Raw genomic sequence first — 20,187 nt, 5'->3', positions numbered from 1 at the left:
CCACTTCCCCCACAAATGTCCTCATGCTTTCTTCTACACTCATCCTTATGCAGTGAATACACTCCCTTTGTTCCATCAGCTCCCTCTCCAAGTCCCACTCTGCCACCACAAACATGAACTCTGCTAACTGATGATGGCTAAGGTAGGCTAGGTAATGATTTTTGCCTTGGGGCAGTCTGAGATATCTGATACTTTTTTTATTCGTATAGTACAAAAGCAAAGGGGGGAAATGTATATATATTTTTGTGTTTCCCGCTGTCCTGTCCTTCATGTGCCACTTATCCTCTTCAATGTAAGCTCTTTGTGGCACAGATATTGTCTACCTTTGTGTTTATACAACACCTAGCATAATGGGGTCCCATTCCTGATGGAGGCACTGGGAAGTATGGCAATATAGGTATTTAATAATAATAAATAGATTATTTTAAGATCCCAACTATTAAGAGAATATATGTATAGAGTTAAATTACAAAAATAGTTACATTCTAAAACAAAGACCACAAACAGATCTACAAATTACTCAGCATAGCATCTCTGGAGTACCAGTATGTTCTTTTCAATTTGTTGGCTAACTGCCAGACTGATGTGTGTGTGTGTGTGTGTGTGTGTGTGTGTGTGTGTGTGTGTGTGTGTGTGTGTGTGTGTGTGTGTGCGCGTGCACTCATGTGAGAGAAAGAGAATGTGTTCACTGGCACTGTTCTTCAGAAGTACTACAGTCACGAGAATCTCCATGTTTTTCACTTTCACAACTTTTTGCAAAAAAGGCCTGTTTTAAAGCAAAATAATGCGAAAATAAAACATTATGCCCATCTCTTCAACCACCTTTAAAAGAAACTATTCATAGCTCAGGTTCAAAGAAATGTAAAAAATCCATACACGACCCCAAGTTGTAATGCATGGTACTTTGCTGATTCTTTGTGGGCTGTTTTAAGGTATTCCTTCCAGCTCAGGTACAGTGAAACCCCGCTACACCGCGATGTTTGGGGTCCAAAAAATTACATTGCGCTAAATGCGGGGTCGCGGTATAGCGGGGTTTCAAGCCCGTCAGTGGTCCCCAAGGCGGTGCATTGATGTGCTCCGCCTAGTGCCAGGCAAGGGAGAGAAGCTGCGGCCCCGCGCCTGCCGGGGACAGTGAGCTCCGGCACCCACAGCCCTGGAGCTCTCTGTCCCCGGCAGGCGCGGGGCCGCAGCTTCTCTCCCCTGCCTGGCACTAGGCGGGGGCACATCATTGTCCCAGCAGCCATCATGGCGTTGGGGACCACTGGTACAGTACATACAGTACTGTATTACTGTGTGTCTTAAAGGGGGGCCAAATTGTGATCGCGTTATATGCGATTTCGCGTTATGGCGGGGCGCCTTATTGCAGGGTTTGACTGTACCTATTTTATAACAGTCATTGGCTATGTTGCTTCCTCAATAAACAGTTATAAATATGGAACATTATCCTGAAATCACAAAGGGAAGATAGGTTTTTTTAATGCTTACTTTGCTATTGCTCCAGTTTCACAGAGAAACTGTCCCACAAAATAAAACAACTTGTGTCAGAAGCAGATAAATTAGAAACCAATGGCCTATTTTTATAAAATATATATCTTGTAGTTGTGAGAAATCAAGGAATAAAAATGCAGAAAATATATTAGCAGATTATACAGTTCCTCAAGTTTTCTCTGAAATGTCTACTTTTCATCTACTAGTCAGTTCTTACACTACACATTTAAATGTTTTTCTTCACATTCCAATAGTTTAAACAAAATGACTAGATAGTACATCATATGAAGATGAGTTTACAATGTCAATTCAGTGGCAATATCTTGACTGCAAAATTGTATTTTGTATATTTCAGTAGGTTAGCTGTATCGTACAGAATATTTACTTTAATTTGAAGACTTCAGTTCAGATTTCATTATTACATTTTCATGAAGACACGAGTTTGGATAATGCAATCATGTTTCTCCATTTAGAAGAATTTAAGACTCCAATCTAATACAAGAGGGGTTGAAACGAAACACACACACACACACACACACACACACACAGAGTCTAATTGATGACCAGGCTTTCAGATTGCAGAGCAAAGTCCATTGTACCTGATGCAATTGAGCCAGAAGCTTGCCACTTTACATACATAGTTTTCAGACCATAATATTTTACAGATCCTTATTCAGTCATTCACCTTGTGCAAGGAGCAAAAGGTTTAAGATTTTTTGTTAATTTGTTATTATTGTACAGAATAGTGAAGCTCCAGATTGGTGTGCGTGCAAATTATGAATTTTTAGAGTTCATCTTGATGTCAGCAGTTACTTTAGCTATATTAATAATGCAGTTGGCAAGTCTTCTAATGTCTGATTCAAAAGTGGAGTCTGGTCATCTGGTTTAATGTTACTTTTCTAATTTAATAACAACCACATACCAAAAAAAAAAAAAGTATGTAATGCACTATATACAGCAGCGTCTCTCCATATAAAAGCAGTGTGCCAGCTGTCCTTCTTGGACAGTCCTAGTCTGTGGGGAGTGTCAACAGTTTGTTTAATACCAGAATCTGTTAATTTAAAATCCAGGATTATTGAATGTATGATCCTCTTTTCCATCTTTGAACCCATATCTGGCCCAGTAATTAGCTTTGTTTGTGTAAATATTGATGGCATATTTAAATTGGGTCTGATTTCCTACTTTCAAACATAATGAAAAAGATGTATCGTTGGCTTGATTATCCTCTCACTTTTTGTATATTGTATTCTCTATGGGCACAGCTCCATTGACTCCTGTGGGGTTAATTTGTGTGGATATAATAGAGCAGAATCAAACTAAATTAGGGGATATTAAGTAAATATATTTACGAATTTTCATTAAAGTGGACATCACAGAGTCTTTACACACATTTGACAAAATACATTGAAAATATTTTGGCTTTTTTTCATATAAGGAGAGCAAATTTAATTGGTTTCTCTCACCATTATGTCTTTGGCTCAGAAGTGGTTGTTAGATTGGAAGTGGAAGTGCGTTCTCAATGCACCTAAGCACTTCCCTTTTAGTGCAGCACGGTAGGCCCACTTCAACAGAGACAGCAAATTGACTTTTATGATCCACACAAAAGGTTGTCTCAGGTTTAGAGATTTCTACAAACTCATTTTTCATCACCTGTGATCAAAAGATGGAGATCAGCTCAGGTATCCTGTGATCCGAGGCTAGTGTATCAACTAAGCCTACCATCTAGCAGCTCTGAGTTTACCTTTCACATGGAAAATATTGGACTCCTAAATATTTCATCAAGACAGCACTAAGTATGAAAGATCAAAGTTCAGGGAAGATATACCATACAATTTAAAATCAATATTTTATTAGATAAAAGCTGCTGCATAAATTTAAGTGCAGTTATATATAAATTGTTACATATAAATTGTTGATGAGAAAAAGGATCCATTGCATCAAAGAAACAGACAAATATACACAGTGTGTTTTTACGGCTCACATTTTAGTTTACTGCACATCTATAGTTCATTTCTTTTGTAACAGTGGTTATAAATATTACCTTTCATTTAACCTCTGGTGCATTTTAATAAGATAGTAACATAAGGAAGTGGATTGCTTTATGCAAAATTTGAAGTATTATATTGGAAAATGCATAACTTCTTGGCTTGTCTAGTATTTTTATAATATCTTATTCTGTCTAGTGTATTTTAAGCTCTTGCAAGGTTCCACTCTTTCCCCACATTCTCTTTATTTGAAATAGTTTATCTATAGTAGGTGATGCCATGTGTGCATGAAAATTAAAAGGTTTGTCCAGAACAGTGCTCTTCAGTTTACTACTATGTGATTCTCTTCACTGAAGAGAGTATAATCCAATCAATGACTTTATCTCAAAATAGAGGGTGAAATTCAGGCCCTTTTGAAGTCAATGGACATAAGAACGGCCGTACTGGGTCAGACCAAAGGTCCATCTAGCCCAGTATCCTGTCTACCGACAGTGGCTAATGCCAGGTGCCCCAGAGGGAGTGAACCTAACGGGTAATGATCAAGTGATCTCTCTCCTGCCATCCATCTCAACCCTCTGACAAACAGAGGCTAGGGACACCATTCCTTACCCATCCTGGCTAATAGCCATTAATGGACTTAACCTCCATGAATTTATCCAATTCTCTTTTAAACCCTGTTATAGTCCTAGCCTTCACAACCTCCTCAGGCAAGGAGTTCCACAAGTGGACTGTGCGCTGTGTGAAGAAGAACTTCCTTTTATTTGTTTTAAACTTGCTGCCCATTAATTTCATTTGGTGGCCCCTAGTTCTTGTATTATGGGAACAAGTAAATAACTTTTCCTTATTTACTTTCTCCACATCACTCATGATTTTATATACCTCTATCATATCCCCCCTTAGTCTCCTCTTTTCCAAGCTGAAAAGTCCTAACCTCTTTAATCTCTCTTCATATGGGACCCGTTCCAAACCCCTAATCATTTTAGTTGCCCTTCTCTGAACCTTTTCTAATGCCAGTATATCTTTTTTGAGATGAGGAGACCACATCTGTACGCAGTATTCAAGATGTGGGCATACCATCGATTTATATAAGGGCAATAAGATACTCTCCATCTTATTCTCTATCCCCTTTTTAATGATTCCTAACATCCTGTTTGCTTTTTGGACCACCGCTGCACACTGCATGGACGTCTTCAGAGAACTATCCACGATGACTCCAAGATCTTTTTCCTGATTCGTTTTAGCTAAATTAGCCCATTATGCTATTCAGCAAGGCCAAGACTTCATCCAGAGATCTCACTAAAAGTAAGGCTCGTTTTTGGAGCTCTTCATAGTAGTTCATTTATTTTTTAAAAATCGAGTGTGAAAGGTACTAGGTTACAGCCTTGGAGACTAAAGTTCTTTCTTTATTCCCAGAAGTACAACAGAGGCAGTGCAAGCAAATCTAAATAGTCTGCCTCAGTCTTGACCTGGAGGAACAATCTCAAGGGGTGAGAAGACTCTCATGGCCATTCATTTCTTGACCTCTTTGTTGAAACTACCAACCAGTGGTTTTGTGACATGGACATTTGCCTGTTGTGGACTTGATTGAGACTGTGCCAGCTCTTTTCACATAGACCACAAAACACCCAGCAGATGGGAATAATTTTCAGGGACTACTGAACTAGGCTCGACTTATATTAGTGTTGTTATTCCTTTGTAGCACCTAGAGGCCCCAACTGCAATCAGGGCCCATTGTACTAATTTATGTACATACTGTTCACATATTAAGAGAAGATTCCTACTCTGAAGAGTTAACAATTTAAATAGACAAAACAGACAGTAGGGAACTGAGGCACAGAGAGGTTAAATGATTTGTCTAAGGTCATAAAGGAAGACTATGACAGACCAGAGACTAGGGTGACCACCCCTTTTTAAAGGCAAAAGTAGGACACATGTAGGAGCCCCACCTGCTCTGTAGCCCCATCCCTCCTCTTCCCCGAGGCCCTGTCCCGCTCTTCCTCTCTCCCTGAGGACCCACGCCCTGCTCAGGCTGGAAACCAGAGCCAGGCCATGGTAAGAGGCCAGGGAACTCGGGCCGCTGTGGGGAGTCCCAGACTCTCCATCTGCCCTGGGTGGGGGGCTGGAGTGCCTGAGAGCAGCCCCCAGCCCATATTCCTGCCCCCTGAGAGTGCCACCCATTGCAGGTGGAAGGTCCTGGCCTCCCTGGGCAGCTCTTACCACAGCCCAGCTCCAGCTTCCAGCCTGGCCAGGAGGTGGGACCTCCAAGAGAAGCGGAGAAGCAGAGACAGGGCCTCATGGCTGGGGGGGGCTAAGGCCCACTTCTACCCCCCATGCTGGGAAGAGGCAGTCACCACCCCTGAGCTTCGGGCAGGTGCAGAGCAGCGCTGCAGGGAATTCGGGACAAATGCTATCCCTGAGTCATTCAGCCCAGGACCAGGACTTGAACTCTGCATTTTGGGACAGGTGGTCACCCTATCAGGGATTTGAATCCAGCCCTTATGAGTCCCACTTCAGTGCCATAACCACAAAACCATTGCTGCTATCTAGATTATGCTACTGATTTCAAAGATAAAAGTTTCAATACCCATTGTCACAGTTCCGGGCTAGCTGCAACTTTGACTCCCTCTCGAGTCTCTTTGAGTGTCCTCATCCAGGTGACAGGCCTCTTTTCTTCATCTGTTCTGGGGAGAAACCCCATGATTTTCTGCTTCTCAGAATGGGTCCCAGGCTCAGTATCCTGATCATGATTCCTCAGCAAGTCCTACTGGGTTTGAGCCCCAATAATCTTCCCTTTGGGAGCTAATGATGAATGCAGTGAGCCCAAACAGCCTTTCCAAAATAAAGTATTGTTTAAACTCAACGGTAGGACAGAGCATTACAAGAGCAAACAGTTTTAACACAGCAGTCTACACAGATAACTGTCTTACCTGAAGCTAAGGTAAGCATAACTTATCAAGGCACTCCCACTTCTAGGAACTGGAGTACAGTCTGCTTGCACTCAGTTCCTGTGTCTTCCCCTTGTGTTTCAAGCCTGTTCATTTATCAGTCCCAAAGCTCTTTGTCTCCCTGTATCTCTTAAACCTGGTTAAACTGATTTCTGCAGCCCCACCAGAAATGGGTTGGGGATAGACTTCCATGCAGTTGGCTCTCTGTATTGTCCTTTAATTATCAATAAATGTGGGGCTGGGATGGCTATCAGAGGTGTTTGTCTGCTTTCTTGTCTATGTGCAGGCCAGCTCATGTCTGAGTTACCCCCTTTGAAATCATGCAGCAAGCAACACAATAACAATCAGATAGACATATAATATTCAGAAAATATTATGGGCATCTCCCACATCCTTCACATCCATGACCTATTTTGGGTCCCCTTTTTACCCCCTTCCTGAGTCAGATATTTCCCAGATAAACTTACATGCAAATGAGCAGCTCCATGCTATCCAATTATAATTGTGATACTCAGGAAGCTAATGGCCCCCAGGTATTGCAGATAGGAGTAACAGTCTCAAGTTGCAGTGGGAGAGGTTTAGGTTGGATATTAGGGAAAACTTTTTCACTAGGAGGGTGGTGAATCACTGGAATGGGTTACCTAGGGAGGTGGTGGAATCTCCTTCCTTAGAGGTTTTTAAGGTCAGGCTTGACGAAGCCCTGGCTGGGATGATTTAGTTGGGGATTGGTCCTGCTTTGAGCAGGGGGTTGGACTAGATGACTAGATGAGGTCTCTTCCAACCCTGATATTCTATGATTCTATGATATTTTGGCATCCTAGTTCCAGCTAGAGCGTAGCAAACAAATATGCTTTATATGATAGGCAGAGCTGTGGAAAATAGCAACTTGGTTCTTGTCTCTGTAAAGGAACGTCCTGTCAGAGGAGGGTATTCTTTTGATAGCTTGTAAATAATTCCCCACTATGAGCCGATTAAAGTAAGCTACTGTTGGTAGCTAACATAGGTCTATACTGGATTGCAAATTAAATTCCCACTTGGGTTTGAGAGATGAAATCCCAGTCCTTTATCCTCTAAGCCACTCAACCCTTCTTCTTAAGCAACTTAATAAAGATAATATTCATATCTGCATCTCATTATTCCTACATTATAACATAATAGATTTCGTTCTTTTGTAGCAAAACCCAAGAATTTACAAATTGTGAGCACTATAGAAAGATATACTGTCACCTTTTATCTTCTGTTATCCAGGAGTACCGAGGAAATGATAATATGATACTTTGCACTTATATAGCATTTTTTAGCTGAGGATCTCAAAGCACTTTTAAAACATTAATGAATTAAGCTTCAAAATACTTCTTTGGCATAGATCAATACCTGCTTATATACATCTGTTTAATTACCTAACACAGTTCTGTCTGGTTCAAATATTTTCTGTGACTAATCTTCAGATTAAATATGTGCATACAGCTGAATAATTCACAAGTGAGTAATTTACTCTACACATTTAGGGCTGCTGTGCCCAATTTCTACTAGATACAGCAGAGTGGGGGAAATCAAGAGAGCTGCTCATAGCTCTTCAATGCTGGAGTCACTTCTAAATTAGCCCTACACTGGTTGGCCATGGACCCCCTAAATGGGATTACTGAGAAGGTAGCCTAGGAGCTAGCAACACCAGTTCCATGCTGGAAATTCTGCCATGCTAGGGGAGTTCTCTAGCTAGCGAGTAGTGTTGCCTCCATGTTACCAGAGCAGCACAAGGAGAATGAAGTAGGCCAGAGAAACTTACTGCCTAGCCTCTTTTCTTGCTCAGAGAATTTCCATGAACTTTTTGTAATTCCAGACATGTTTTTTTTTTTTTATTAGGGGTAGTAATAAACATTTATATAGTGACAAGGCCAAAAGGCTGCAGTTGGGATTGGGGACACATTGTGCAGGGTGCTGTGCAAACATGGAGAAGAAACATTGTCCAGGAGAGCCTTCATGCAAAACGATGCAAAACAGACAAAGAGTTGGGGCACAGGGATGTAACATACAAGCGTATTAAGATGGTGAAGAACTGGCATCACATCTTTAGTTACATATTTCCTTGTTGATCTTGGGTTTTTTGTTGTTTTTAATTGGTATAGTGGTAGGGTGAGGAATGGGGAGGCTAGGAAGACTATAGGAATGAGAAAGGAAGGGAAAGAGGGACACTCACAGCTCTATGCCTGTCTAATTTACCCTTTATTTTATTTTATTTTTCTCTTGGATTGATCATAAGCAGCTCACTCTGAGGATCTGATAGTCAGTATTTAAAATATTTAAAATTGGAACTGTTAGCTACATGCAATAAGTCACATAAATTCCAGGGTATTGTGGTGTTCCCTGACCTCCAGTGTTTCTCTTTTAATCTGTAGAAGGTCTTGAAGAAACCACTGGAGAGAGGTAACAGATGATTGTGATTTGGGAATTTTAGACAGTGTTATGCTTCTTTTTTCTTCCTTTTTGGGCCATGCACAGGCCTTTATCAAGGCATCATTCCTAGAAAAAATTAGTCCATTGTAGCCTAATAGTAGAATTTAATTTAATTTTCTCTTGTCACATTTACACAACATATTTGCATATTCCTAACTTTGAAGGATGTGGGCTGTCTTGTTTAATGGCCTCTATGGAAGGGCAATGGTGATGGGTGTAGGAAGAACTTTCCTCATTTGCTGCGTCAAGCAGTGTCTCTCACATATAAAATATTTCACTTCTGAGATTACTGCAAGTTTAGAGTGAACATTCTTGCTAGTAATGCTCAATAGATGCAATATTCAAAGAAAACAAACTCCTAAAGGTTGTTTTATGCTCCCAAAAGGGTAAGGGTAAATGCTCCCAAAACAAATTGATTTTGAAATTTCAGTGAATGCTCTGAGTATTTTTGCAATAATTTCTCAGCTCCGTATTAAAATACCTGTACATTTGTATGGTATTCCACATTCAAATTTACCTAATTCCAGTCACATACTTAGGTCAACATTTTTCAAAGTGATTTTGATTAGGAGTGCATCAATTTTTGATTGCCCAACTAGAGAAACCTTTAAATGCCCTGATTTTTTTTTTGAAAACTCATGGCGATCGGGGGAGGTCCCGGATGACTGGAAAATGGCTAATGTAGTGCCCATCTTTAAAAAAGGGAAGAAGGAGGATCCGGGGAACTACAGGCCAGTCAGCCTCACCTCAGTCCCTGGAAAAATCATGGAGCAGGTCCTCAAGGAATCAATTATGAAACACTTAGAGGAGAGGAAAGTGATCAGGAACAGTCAGCATGGATTCACCAAGGGGAAGTCGTGCCTGACTAACCTAATTGCCTTCTATGATGAGATAACTGGCTCTGTGGATGAGGTTAAAGCAGTGGATGTGTTATTCCTTGACTTTAGAAAAGCTTTTGATACGGTCTCCCACAGTTTTCTTGCTGCCAAGTTAAAGAAGTATGGGCTGGATGAATGGACTGTAAGGTGGATAGAAAGCTGGCTAGATCGTCGGGCTCAACGGGTAGTGATCAATGGCTCCATGTCTAGTTGGCAGCCAATTTCAAGCGGAGTGCCCCAAGGGTCGGTCCTGGGGCCGGTTTTGTTTAATATCTTTATTAATGATCTGGAGGATGGTGTGGACTGCACTCTCAGCAAGTTTGCCAATGACACTAAACTAGGAGGCGTGGTAGATACACTAGAGGGTAGGGATCAGATACAGAGGGACCTAGACAAATTAGAGGATTGGGCCAAAAGAAACCTGATGAGGTTCAACAAGGACAAGTGCAGAGTCCTGCACTTAGGACGGAAGAATCCCATGCTCAGCTACAGACTAGGGACCGAATGGCTAGGTAGCAGTTCTGCAGAAAAGGACCTAGGGGTCACAGTGGACGAGAAGCTGGATATGAATCAACAGTGTGCTCTTATTGCCAAGAAGGCTAATGGCATTTTGGGCTGTATAAGTAGGGGCATTGCCAGCAGATCGAGGGACGTGATCGTTCCCCTTTATTCGACATTGGTGAGGCCTCATCTGGAGTACTGTGTCCAGTTTTGGGCCCCACACTACAAGAAGGATGTGGAAAAATTGGAAAGAGTCCAGCGGAGGGCAACAAAAATGATTAGGGGTCTGGAGCACATGACTTATGAGGAGAGGCTGAGGGAACTGGGATTGTTTAGTCTCCAGAAGAGAAGAATGAGGGGGGATTTGATAGCAGCCTTCAACTACCTGAAGGGGGGTTCCAAAGAGGATGGAACTCGGCTGTTCTCAATGGTGGCAGATGACAGAACAAGGAGCAATGGTCTCAAGTTGCAGTGGGGGAGGTCTAGGTTGGATATTAGGAAACACTATTTCACTAGGAGGGTGGTGAAGCACTGGAATGTGTTACCTAGGGAGGTGGTGGAGTCTCCTTCCTTGGAGGTTTTTAAGGCCCAGCTTGACAAAGCCCTGGCTGGGATGATTTAGTTGGGAATTGGTCCTGCTTTGAGCAGGGGGTTGGACTAGATGATCTCCTGAGGTCCCTTCCAACCCTGATATTCTATGATTCTATGATTTAGAGAGTGGGTACCCAGAACTTGGTCTGCTCTTGAAGTCTTCCCCGCGCCTCCCAGTTTGTCATTAGATGTCGGGGAGAGCTCATTCAGACCCCGCTTATATCATTAAACGTGCATGCCTAAAATTAAACATATGCATAAGTCACTGCAGGATTGGGGCTTTAGAGATTTTCCATAATTACTGTCTCAAGAGGAAGAAGTTAAGGGGGGAGGGCTGCACAATTTTCTAATAACTTTTTAAATTGTCCATTCCATGTGAGTTTCCTTTAGGTCCTCATGCTTTATGTAACAATTAACCTTTTTTAAGTTTTTCTCTGTTTTGTCTCCCTTAACTCCCACATCCATTCTATGGCAGAAGCACAATAACTAAGCTGTACCACCTCACCCCGGTGTATCTCAAGCACATAAACTGTAATAACACTCAGCATGTAACATGGAATTCAGGTGGCAATCTACAAGCCTATTATTTTAATAGGAAAGTGAAACTAACAGCCTGGAGTACTGTTCCATCTTTATTGCTGGATTCTGGAAATCACGTTGTAACTGAGAAGCATGGCCAGATTGGAATCTTTAAAATGTAAACAACATATTTTCAAATAATCAATAATGTAATGGCATATGGAGGTAGACTTGAATCCAAGATGCAGATCCAGTGAATGCATTGTTCAGGAGTCATGCACTGTGTTGATTGTAGCAGAGGTGCATTGATGTCGCCCGCCAACAACATGAGGGAGGAGAGAACATGTAAAGAAAAATGAACTGAAACAAGCTGTCATTTGTGGCAGCAACATCAGAAAGTTCTGACGCCTATACATATACAATGCAATTATTTAGTAATAAAAATGGCCTGACTTCATTGCTAAGGGATTAAAGTTATTGTAGCGCCATTATTAGCTTGATCAGGACATGAAGGAGAATGAAACAGTGAAACAGATTTAAAGTGGCCAGCCACCACTTTATTAACTTTTAAGTTTTTTTGCAGGAGGATATGCTGGGTATTTACTTGGGCCCACAATGGTGTTAAGTGGCCTTGTGCCATATAATTAGTCCTGGGCGGAGAATGATAATTCTGTTTTGTGGAGGATTTTGAGATTTCAAAATTTGTATTAATTTTGATTTGAATTGAAAGCTCCACATTTTGAAATTCTCCATAAAACAACAATTATGAGGGAAGGGGAATTTGTTTCTGATTCATTTAAATGTTTTTGTTATAAATGTTTATGAAACATTTCTATCAGAAATATTGAACAAAATGTTTTAACCCTTTTTGACCCAGAACAGGAAGTCCACTAGTAGGCATTTTCTACACAATTTTCAATATGTCATTTAGTCAGGGCAGGGAAGAGAGAGGAGGGTAGGAGTAGGACACTGACTGACTTTAAAAAAAATGGACTGGGACTTGTGATGAGAGGGAGGAAGGTCAGGTGGGAGGGATGAGGCAGCTAAATGTGTCTGCTTGCTACCACTATGAAGGAATCTCCTAAGTCTAACCCATTCATGGGGCAGGGAGTCTGGTACCAGTGCCCTCTAGTCTCACCTTAGGAGGCAGCACCCAGATGTGCTGGGACCACCTTCCTAAATCAGCAGCCCCATTCTGCCTACCATGTCACTGGGCTGGCTCCCCAGGCCCAACATCCCCAAGCATACCTCACCCAGGTCCTGTGAGGTCCATCATTTTTCAGTGGGACCACTTCATATTAATATTTATTGGAACAGAGACAAAAAGTTGAGTGTTCCCACCTCCCATGTAATACCCTAAGCACCACACTTTACATCATCTCTCTTGAAGCCGCTGGTACCCCATGCCCTGGGGCCCTCCGTGACCACCTGTTGACTCCTACTACTGGCCATATTGGGGACCTGGGGACTAGTACTCCCCTGCAGAGTCAATCTGATCTACCAGAGAGTCACCCTTTTCCTCCCCTCTAAGGGGATGTTCAGATCTGCTCCTGGATCTAGCAGAAGAGGAGGAGGAACATTACACTCCAGATCCAGCGGTCCTTCTGGAACCAGCAAGGCTGCCATCATCATCCCCAGACAAAGCAGTGACTTCTACATCTCCTTCCCTCTCTAGTCCCCCTTCCCCAGCACCCTACCCTCCGCCCCAATGGTTTCAGGCAGTTTCAGGACTTTCTCCGCAGAATTGCTGGAGAGCTTCAGATTCCTATCAAGAAGATCCAGGACTCCCAGCATAAATTTTTAGACATCATCCCAACAGCTGGACCCAACAGAATAGCTCTCCCCATTAATGAAGCCATACTGGAGCCAGCTACGACAGTTTGGCACACCCTTGCCACCCGTGGTCCCACCCACAAAAAGGTGGAGAAACACTATTATGTGCCAGCCAAAGGAGTGGAATTTCTGTTTTCTCACCCTACTCCCAGCTCACTGTTGGTCCATCCAGCTTCTGAATGTGCTTGATCACAATATCCATGGTCTACTCCTATCAATAAAGAGGGAAAATGCCTGGATATGGTGGGGAGAAAGATCTTCTCATCACCCAGCCTCCAGTTCAGGATAGCCAATTAACACGCATGTAGAGGAGCGGACTCACCCCTGCGGCGCCTCCTGCTGGTCGTCCAGGGAATTAGCTCACCAACCTCTGCAGCGCCCTCTGCAGGCCAGTGATCCGCCTTTCCTCTTCTCTGGCCCCCGTGTCCCTACCAAGACCCCGGTGCCACTTGCCCTGGGTGCTGCCCCCTGGCAATACCCACACACACACTAGGTCTCCCCTCCCAGGGGAACCCCCACCCACTAACCCCACCTCACCTCAGGATAAGGCCACTGCCAGTCACCAGCTAGCCCCCACTCTCTGGGGCAGACTGCAGTATAGGCCACTCATCATCAGCAAGGTTAGGTTTGGACCTGCTGCCTTGGCCTAGCCCTGGGCTGCCCTCTGCAACCCCCAGTACCCTTGACCTCCTACCAGGCCGCAGCCTGGGGCTATCCAGGCTGGAGCTCCCCAGCCTTTCCCCAGCCCTGCTCCACTATAGGTACCCTGTCTAGCTCCCTGCAGCCAGGCCCTTCTCTCTCTGAAGGCAGAGAGAGACTGCTGAGCGCTTGGCTCCCAGCCTTTTTATACAGGCCAGCTGTGGCCTGATTGGGGCGTCCCAGCTGTGGCTACTTCCCCAATCAGCCCAGTAGCTTTTCCCTTTGCCCCAGCCCTCTGCCAGGGCTGTTTTAAACCCCTCAGGCAGGAGCAGGGTAAGCACCCCGCTACAATGCACTAATGGCTAAATATGATTTCCTGAGCTACGTCTATTTTGCACAGTTTACTGACAGCCTTCCGCAACATGACAGAGCTCGTTTTCAATCTCTGATAGACAAGGGCAAACTGATAGCCAGGACTGCTCTCCAATCTGCAGGCTGCTGATACCTCCTCTAGAGCTATGGCTACTGCCATTTTTATGTGCAGGGAGTCATGGCTCCATGCGTTAGGCTCCCTAGGGAGATCCAGAATAACACTGAGGACTTCCCCTTTGATGAAACACACCTCTTGAACCAGAAGACAGACGAGTCCCTCCATGCCTTTAAGGACTCCAGAGCTACCCTCTACTCGCTGGGGATGTACATGCCTGTCCTTAAGAGTAAGTTCCACTACCCATCGAGATCTAGACATATGGTTCAGCAGTTTTTTACATCAGAGGCCCTATGAACCACCACAGAAAAGACTCACTCTCTCTCTCTCACTCATGCCCGTCACCCCAATCGGGGTATGGGCCGCCAACCACAGATCTCCAGAGTCCTTTATCCTGGGCCATTTGCTCTAGCTGGTTCCAGGTATAATCGGCTTAGTGGCTTCCTCACGACTTTCACCACCCAGCATCATGCGTCTTCGAGTTGAAGACCCTTCTTTTTCCGGGCTAAAAGTCTCTGTTATCTCTATTGGCGTTTCTGTAGCAAGTTAATTTTTTACGGGGTGGAGTTGCCAGCCCCATGCCCAACCCTCCTCCTTTATCCTGACTTGGGACAGGCAGATGGCCCCAAAGGACTTCTCTGGTGGAGTTACAGAAGAGACAGAGATTCAAAAGTCCTGTTTCCCTATACCCTCTGCAACAGACTCTGCATCCCAACCTCAGTCCCTGGCTTTACATTATTCAGGGTTTGCATCAAGTATATATCAGTCTGAGAAGCCTTAAAGATCTTCCCTATTTCATACAAGCTAATAGCGTCCTCCAGTTATCTTCTGAATCTCTTTCTTATGTTCACTTCTGGCAGTTGGCCCCACTGAGCCTCTCATTGCAGTGGACACCAGCCACACGTTGCAATGAAATTACGCTTATAAATTTACAACTTTAACATTTCTGTCATTACACCTTCCTAGCCTGAAAATGGGCCTCCAGGGTGCCAAGACAAACAAAAACAAACCACTGCTTGACACCTTGTCAGTCTTGCCCTGAGGGGAAACAGTTCCCCAAACTGGAAACACAGTTCAAAGTACACCTCGAATCTAGGGCTGGGCAGCAACAGCAGCAGGATGGCTGCTGCATTCCTGTGAGAGATTTATATTCAATAAATATAAATATAAATGGCTGGAGCCATTTGAATTAATCTTCTTTCCCCTCAGAGCATGGCCAATGCATAATTTCCATGTACATTCTGGGAGGAGGAAGGCTGTGAAAGAGACAAGCTTGACCCTTCCTTTCCCCCTCCTCCTCTCAGGACTCAGGTTGCTTTTCCCTTAGCCGGTCTCATCAAACATCCTCCCCACTGAAACATGGGATAGAGTAGGGCATTTTAATATCAGCATTAAATGATATTTTTGGTAGCGAGAGAACGTCTGCCTCCTGTGTCGAGCATTTCACTATTATATGTTCTATATTCTCCATGCCTTTACTTAGCTCAACCACAGCCATACTTATTCTTTAGTAGTTTTCTTCTTGGGTTACATTATTTTCTTAATATTTTCAAGGTCAGATAAAAATGGTAATAAGATGGCTCATTTCTCTACAGCTTACTGTACTGTGTTTCAGTAGGCCATGATGATCTTGGCACATAAGGAAATAATGCTCTTCCAGTATCAAATTGCTAGATATACTCTAATATATGGAGAGAGAGAGAGAGAGAGAGAGAGATAAGGTTTTAGTGGGTAGCCATTACTCCACAGGGTTGAAAGATGAAATGACTTTTGGCTGTTACGGTCGAATCTGCAGACTGAAAGCATTACTGGACATTGGCCATTTTCTATTAAAAGAGAAACAGTTTTCAGCATAAACTACTAATCCCATTTGTTTTAATTCTTCTTTTCTTTTTTTTTAAATGATGTTAGTCTTTCTTGACCTTCTGCACCTGAGGACAGGTCTACACTAGAAGTGCTACATTGGTGCAGCTGCATTGTTGCAGCTACACTGCTGTAGCGTGTCTGGTGAAGGCACTGAATGCCAATGGGAGAGTCCTCTCCCATCTGCACAATTCCTCCACCTCCATGAGAGGCAGTAGCTATGTCAGCAGGACAGCATCTCCTGCTGTATAGAGCTGGTGTGGACAGCGCTTAGGTCGCTGTAACTTGCGTCGCTCGGGAGAGGAGCGAGTTCACTCCTCTGAGCGACATAAGTTAGATCGACTTAAGTGGTAGTGTAGACCTGTCCTCAGAGGCAGATTTTTCTTTTCTTTCTGAGCTGTGGCAGTGGGTACTGAAAGCTTATCCCTAATGACCCATATTACAGCTCTCATAGCACTTTGGCGACACTGCAGGGGAAGTATGAACCTGATCCAAAACCCATTAAAGTCAATAGGAGCCTTCAGTTGTTTTCACTGGGCTTTGGATCAGTCTGTAAAAGAGCTCTGAACTCAAGAACCACTGCCATGGAAAGACAAAAAATTGGAAGGGGCAGGTGAGTTATGGAAAGGAAGGTAGAGGTATTTTTTTAAAGAGAGAGCTAGAGGGAGAAATAGGCAGTCATTCCACGAGGGAGTAGTTCTGCAGGAAAGATATGGATTCAGAAATAGAAAAAGACAATCAATTGGCTAAGACATGAGTATGTGAATCTTACTAGCATAATGATATTTTGTGGAAATCCCCGTACATGTTGACACTTACATTTGAGCTAAATTATGTCTCTGAGTTTATTTAAGTGGGAGAGCAGATTTAATTTATTTTCTCACTTAATTACCATATAGTCTTTCAATATGTGTCAATATACAACTTGTGTCTGCAGGCCAATTGGGCCCGATAGGTAGGTTCTGTTCATCCATTTTCCATGAAGGATGTGTGACTAGCTATATAAGCTGATAGTAACAATATTAATTTAAGTATGTTCCTACTCATAAAACAAATATAGTGTTTGGAAATTCACATTTGTGCTCAGACAAAGAGATACATGTTTTATAACCGAATATTTTGAATATTTACAGCTCAACTAAAATAGGGACATTTTTTCTTTGTCAAAGAGAGAAGGATCATTTAGCCCCCTGGTATTTTGACTCACAGGAATCCACATAAAAAAAGAGAAGAAAAGAAGCAGTAGTAGTTAATCATTTCCATGATTGGCATAATCAAACTTTTTTTCCCCAGTATGAGAGCGAGTCTTTATTACACTCACTGTCTCATGATTATGTCATGAGCTCTAAACATCATCTCTTCCAGGAACTCTGAACATAACAGGTGAATGGGGAATTCATGAGTTGACTCTACTGTGTATCATATTTGTTACATTTGAAAAAAATACTCCAGTGGTTTACAGATATACAGAGTGTGACAATGTTTCTGACTCTCCACCATGCCACAAGTAATGGCCTAATTGTGCCCCGATTTTACAACCCATTCAATCTCTTTGACTTCAGTGAGATTTTGCCAGGCGTAAGTCAGGGCAGAATTTGACTATGAGAATTAAACACTCAGTCATATTCCTGGCAAAGTCTAATAATGTTCAAAATATTCTTATTCATCACAGAACCTGGGAAGTTTTCCTTTTAAAATCTTCCACTCTTGAAGCCTCTGATCCTGCCTGCCTGCCTACCATAAACTGCCTATTGTCATGCTTTCACCCTTACGGGCTTCTCCCAATATCAGTGTCAGTATCACTCTTCACATAAGCTTTTGTTTATTCGTTATCAAGTTAAGACACTGCCAATCTCTGTTGCAATGTACTTATGGTGAGAGCAACAGAGTGAGTTTGAACAAACAGCCAACACTCAATAGTGCTGACTAGCAGCGTGACAGCTGTAGAAGCCATATATTTTTTTTTATTCTTTTCTCTTAAAGAATTTTGTTGACATTTTTAGAAAGTTGACAGGGGTGGAGGAACGGTGCACAAGTATGTTTGTGTCAGGGATACCGGACAGAGGAAAGTTGATAGTACTATATATAGAAAGTAGTTTCCAAATTACTGTAGGAGTGTATCAAGATGTTGTGAAGTTCAAGTGAGTTTCAAGCTAATATTTAATTGTGCATGATGTGCAGTATACCCATCTCAAGATGCCACTACACAATGCAACAGCTTATGTAATAAATATGTTTTGAAAAAATAGAGACCTATTTGTTATGCTATCCATAGAATGACCTTGTTTAGAAAACTCACCTAATTCCACAGAGCAGGAAATAAGTCAACAATATATGTCCAATATTTATGCACTATAGCTGTTCACTGTAGGGTTTTATTTCCATTACTAGCAATCAGCCAATATACGTGGTGGTGTTTTTCTATTGGATCACTGGAACCTAGTACTGAGAAGCAGAAATGCCCTACATATATATAATAAACATAAGTTCAGTTATATAACCCAGACTTCTATGAGGTGAAATCTAGATTTGCTTCCCCTCACCTAGGCTTCTGGTAGAGAAGACAGAACTATTTCAAATACTAATGTGGTTCGCACTAGCTATGTCTAAACTTACGGCAGTGTGTAGAATACAGACGCCGAGCATGGGTATAAATAACAGTGTAGGCGGTGAGACACTGCTTAGTGAGTAGAGTAAAAACATGCCAGAATCTTAGGGTATAAACCCTACGTGGCTCTCTACATGCCCAAGCAGTGCCTCCCACGTCTACACCGCTATTTTTAGCAGTGTATTATCCTGCTGTTTTCCCGCTGCTGGAGCCTTTCCCGGTCACAGAGAAAGGCTCCAGCAGTGGGGAAAGGCTCTGGTTTTGGGGAGTCAGTGCCTTTCACTGCCACGTATAGCTGCACATCACAGTATGGACACAGCCTGCTTTTCACTGTGGTGTGTTTCTACACGTACTATCCACACCACTGCCAGTGTATACAAGGCCTAGGAATTGTATCTCTGTAGTTTCTCTTTAATATTTGCCCTGTTAGCATTTGCTACTGTGAATGGAGCACATGGAACAGTTAATTTGTGTCTAAAGATGTCTGTCCCAGATATACTTCATATCTGTCCACCGTTTTCTTCTTCTAGTTAAAGGTGGTAGTAGACTATCCATTTAACTGGATAATAACTGTCCATAATGCTTTTCAGCATTTCAACCTTAAAATATAAAACAAAACAAAAAATCCTCTTTTTCAAGGGTACTGCATTAGTCAAAGGAGACATATATGTGTCTCTGAAAGAAAAAAAAAACATTTGCAAAATAGATATACAAAAATCCACTGTCAACTTGAATTTCTCATATGAATTGCAGATTTTGGGGCACTCAATAAATCTTCTGGGTATCAAGAAAAAGAAGGACCCTATTCAATGACTTTCTACTTTTTATGTAATAGGAGGCATAGTAATTATGTAGGTGGTTTATGATGATCTATAGGCAACTGTACTGACTATTTCCCACTAAAGATTTGTGGAGTTTCTCTTTCAGGCAAATTTTATATAAGCTATAATATGTAGCTGTACTTTACAGCCAAACTGCTACTACCAAGGCTAAGTCAAGCATTTACGTCACATTCTTCAATGTTGTACTGTATGCCAAGTCAGAATCTGCTGAGGGTCTAGCTCTTTTCCTAAATCAGCTAATATGAGAGGGTGCAGGAGACGTAGCTGATGAACAGAGAGTTAATTTAAATTCAGTTTTCCCTTCCCTTTGCATAGGGGTTCAATGTGCACACGTGTTATAGACATAATTTGTCTTTTGGGGAGAAATGAAAGTATCTGTGGGAAGGCATGGATCCATACCCCAGGGCTTTAGAATTGTGTTAAACTGTCAGAGCCAGGCTGTCTTATGGACCTAGCTGGAGATCACTCTGGGTGGGGCTCAATCTGTAAAGAGTCCGTGTCGTTTTGGGATTTGCCTTGAGGAGGAGGAGGAGAAGGAGGATTATGATGTTACA

At 42.5% G+C, this 20,187-nt stretch overlaps 1 protein-coding gene across 1 annotated transcript in view; it reads left to right on the top strand.

The window, feature by feature from the left end:
* The window catches only part of MYO16 (myosin XVI), a 468,353-nt gene that overhangs the window by 417,390 nt on the left and 30,776 nt on the right, over positions 1 to 20,187 (top strand). The window lies entirely within an intron of this gene.

This window comes from Emys orbicularis, chromosome 1 (assembly GCF_028017835.1).
Source record: "Emys orbicularis isolate rEmyOrb1 chromosome 1, rEmyOrb1.hap1, whole genome shotgun sequence".
NCBI lineage: Eukaryota > Metazoa > Chordata > Testudines > Emydidae > Emys > Emys orbicularis.
The sequence above is the reverse complement of the archived record's forward strand: the minus strand, read 5'-3'. Positions and strand labels throughout refer to the sequence as shown.